Source organism: Arachis hypogaea, chromosome 14, assembly GCF_003086295.3.
Source record: "Arachis hypogaea cultivar Tifrunner chromosome 14, arahy.Tifrunner.gnm2.J5K5, whole genome shotgun sequence".
In the NCBI taxonomy this organism is placed as follows: domain Eukaryota; kingdom Viridiplantae; phylum Streptophyta; class Magnoliopsida; order Fabales; family Fabaceae; genus Arachis; species Arachis hypogaea.
Window position 1 is genome coordinate 38,911,802 of NC_092049.1, and position 4,179 is coordinate 38,915,980.

At 34.0% G+C, this 4,179-nt stretch overlaps 1 non-coding gene across 1 annotated transcript; it reads left to right on the forward strand.

The window, feature by feature from the left end:
- Nucleotides 1-1,012: 1,012 nt before the first annotated feature.
- Nucleotides 1,013-1,120, forward strand: LOC112745547 (small nucleolar RNA R71). Its single transcript, XR_003173468.1, has one exon. It is a non-coding gene; the product is annotated as a small nucleolar RNA R71 (small nucleolar RNA).
- Nucleotides 1,121-4,179: the final 3,059 nt, after the last annotated feature.

The window sequence follows — 4,179 nt, forward strand, 5'->3', positions numbered from 1 at the left end:
CAGCTTCATGATTGCACCAAGGTACTTAACAACTTGCTCTTCAGTAACATCTTCATTCTCTTCAAAAGAAGAATACTCATCAGAGCTCATGAAGGGTAGAAGAAGGTTTAATGGAATCTCTATGGTCTCTAGGTGAGCCTCAGATTCCTTTGGTTCCTCATTGAGAAACTCCTTATTGGTCACTGGACGTCCCAGGAGGTCTTCCTCACTGGGATTCACGTCCTCTCCCTCCCTTATAGGTTTGGCCATGATGGTTAAATCAATGGCCTTGCACTCTCTTTTTGGGTTCTCTTCTGTATTGCTTGGGAGAGTACTAGGAGGGATTTCAGTGACTCTTTTACTCAGCTGGCCCACTTGTGCCTCCAAATTTATAATGGAGGACCTTGTTTCATTCATGAAACTTAAAGTGGCCTTAGATAGATCAGAGACTATATTTGCTAAGCTAGATGGATTATGCTCAGAATTCTCTGTCTGTTGCTGAGTGGATGATGGAAAAGGTTTGCTATTGCTAAACCTGTTTCTTCCACCATTGTTAAAGCCTTGTTGAGGCTTTTGTTGATCCTTCCATGAGAAATTTGGATGATTTCTCCATGAGGGATTATAGGTATTTCCATAGGGTTCACCCATGTAATTCACCTCTGCTGTTGCAGGGTTCTCAGGATCATAAGCTTCTTCTTCAGAAGAGGCCTCTTTAGTACTGTTGGATGATTCCTTCAATCCATTCAGACTCTGAGAGATCATATTGACTTGCTGAGTCAATATTTTATTCTGAGCCAATATGGCATTCAAAGTATCAATTTCAAGAACTCCATTCTTCTGAGGCGTCCCATTATTCACAGGATTCCTTTCAAAAGTGTACATGAACTGGTTATTTGCAACCATGTCAATGAGTTCTTTGAGCTTCTGTAGGTGTTTTCTTTAGGTGAATGGATCCACCTGCAGAATGGTCCAATGACATCTTTGATAATTTAGACAGACCATCATAGAATATATCCAGGATGGTCCATTCCGAAAGCATGTCAGAAGGACACTTTTTGGTCAGTTCCTTGTATCTCTCCCAAGCTTCAAAGAGGGATTCACCTTCTTTCTGTTTGAAGGTTTGAACATCCACTCTAAGCTTGCTAAGCTTTTGAGGAGGAAAGAACTTGGCTAAGAAAGCCATGACCAGCTTATCCCAAGAGTTCAGGCTATCCTTAGGTTGAGAATCCAACCATATTCTAGCTCTGTCTCTTACAGAAAACGGGAAAAGCATGAGCCTGTAGACCTCGGGATCAACCCCATTGGTCTTAACAGTATCACAAATCTGTAAGAATTCAGTTAAGAACTGAAAAGGATCTTCGGATGGAAGTCCATGAAACTTGCAGTTCTGTTGCATCAGAGAAACTAATTGTGGTTTAAACTCAAAATTGTTTGCTCCAATGGTAGGGATTGAGATGCTTCTTCCATGTAAATTGGAATTTGGTGCAGTAAAGTCACCAAGCATCTTCCTTGCATTGTTATTATTTTTGGCCATGTCTTCTTCTTTTTCGAAAATTTCTGTCAGATTTTCTCCAGAGAGTTGTGCTTTAGCTTCCCTTAGCTTCCTCTTCAGAGTCCTTTTAGGTTCAGGATCAGCTTCAACAAGAATGTTCTTATCCTTGTTCCTGCTCATATGAAAAAGAAGAAAACAGAAAAGAAAATATGAAATCCTCTATGTCACAGTATAGAGATTCCTATATGTGAGTATGAGAATAGAAGAATAGAATAAGAGAAATTCGAACACCAAGAGGAAGAGAGGGTTCGACTTTTTGAGATAAAGAGAAATGTTAGTCAATAAATAAATAATTAGAAGGAGATGAGAGAGAGGGAATTTTGAAAATTAATTAAATTAAAAATAGAATTTAAAGTTAAATTTTGAAAATTAAAATTGAAATCAAATTAAATTAAAAATTAAAATAATTAGTTAATAAAAAAAAAGAAATTTGAAAAAGCGGGAAGGGATTTTCGAAAATTAGAGAAAGAGAATTAGTTAGGTAGTTTTGAAAAAGATAAGAATCAAACAAAAAGTAAAGTGGTTAATTGAAAAATATTTGAAAATCAAATTTGAAAAGATAAAAAGTTAGAAAAGATTTTGAAATTAAATTTTGAAAAAGATGTGATTGAAATTTATTTTGAAAAAGATTTGAAAAAGAATTTTAAAAAGATTTGATTTTGAAAATTAAAGTTGATTACTTGACTAACAAGAAACTAAAAAGATATGATTTTAAAATTTAAAGATTGAACTTTTCTTACTAGGCAGTAACAAACTTAACATTTTTGAATCAAAACATTAAATGCTAGTAGTAATTTCGAAAATTATAAAATAAAATAAGAAAAAGATTTTGAAAATTAATTTGAATATTTTAGAAAACATTAAGAGAAAAATGAAAAAGATTTCGAAAAATTTTAAAAAGGAATTCGAAAATATTAAAAGGAAATTGAAAAAGATTTGATTTTTGAAAAATACTTAAAAAAAAGATAGAATTTTTAAATAGAAAATTTGATTTGACTCATAAGAAATAACAAGATTTTAAAATTTTTTTGAAAAAGTCAACTCAAATTTTCGAATTTGATGAGAGGAAAAGGGGAAAGATAATTTTTTATTTTTGAATTTTGAATGAAGAAAGAGAAAAACAATAAAAAGACTCAAAACATGAAAATTATGAATCAAAACAAGAAAAATATGCAAGAACACTTTGAATGCAAAGATGAACACCAAGAACACTTTGAAGATCATGATGAACATCAAGTATGTATTTTTCAAAAATTTTCAATAAAAGAAAATATGCAAGACACCAAACTTAGAAATTTTTAATTTTTAGACACTAAGAATTCAAGAATGCATATGAAAAACAAGAAAAGACACAAAACAAGAAAATATGAAGATCAAACAAGAAGACTGGCCAAGAACGACTTGAAGATCATGAAGAATGCAATGCATGAAATTTTTGAAAATAATTTTTGGAAAATTAAAAAGATGCAATTGACACCAAACTTAAAACTTGACTCTAGACTCAAACAAGAAACATAAAAATATTTTTGATTTTATGATTTTATAAATTTTTTTTTATTTTTCAAAAATTAATTGGGAAAAACAAAAAAGAAAAAAATTATTTTTTTTGTATTTTTCGAAAATAGGAAATAAAAAGCTTAAAATTAAAATAAAATTACCTAATCTGAGCAACAAGATGAACCGTTAGTTGTCCAAACTCGAACAATCCCCGGCAACGGCGCCAAAAACTTGGTGCACGAAATTATGATCATCAATGGCGCCAACAACTTGGTACGCACAATTGTAATCTCAACTCTTTATCACAACTTCGCACAACTAACTAGCAAGTGCACTGGGTTGTCCAAGTAATAAACCTTACGTGAGTAAGGGTCGATCCCATGGAGATTGTCGGCCTGAAGCAAGCTATGGCCACCTTGTAAATCTCAGTCGGGCGGATTCAAATGGTTATAGTGAATTGATAATAAAAACATAATTAAAATGTAAATTAAAGATAGAGATACTTATGTAATTCATTGGTGAGAGTTTCAGATAAGCGTATGAAGATGCTTTCATTTCTCCTGAACCTCTGCTTTCCTACTGTCTTCATCTACCCATTCCTACTCCTTTCCATGGCAAGCTTTATGTAGGGCATCACCGTTGTCAATGGCTACATCTCATCCTCTCTGTGAAAATGGTCCAATGCGCTGTCACTACATGGCTAATCATCTGTCGGTTCTCGATCATACTGGAATAGGATTTACTATCCTTTTGCGTCTGTCACTACGCCCAGCACTCGCGAGTTTGAAGCTCGTCACAGCCATCCCTTCCCAGATCCTACTCGGAATACCACAGACAAGATTTAGAATTTCCGGATCTCAAGAATGGCCATCCATGGGTTCTAACTTATACCACGAAGACTCTAATATCTCGGACTCGGTCCTCTGTATTAGATATCTAAGAGATACTCATTCTAGCTTGTTTGCATGTAGAACGGAAGTTTTTGTCAAGCACGCGTTCATAAGTGAGAATGATGATGAGCGTCACATAATCATCACATTCATCATGTTCTTGGGTGCGAATGGATATCTTAGAGAAGGAATAAGCTTGAATTGAATAGAAAAATAATAGTACTTTGCATTAATTCATGAGGAACAGCAGAGCTCCACACC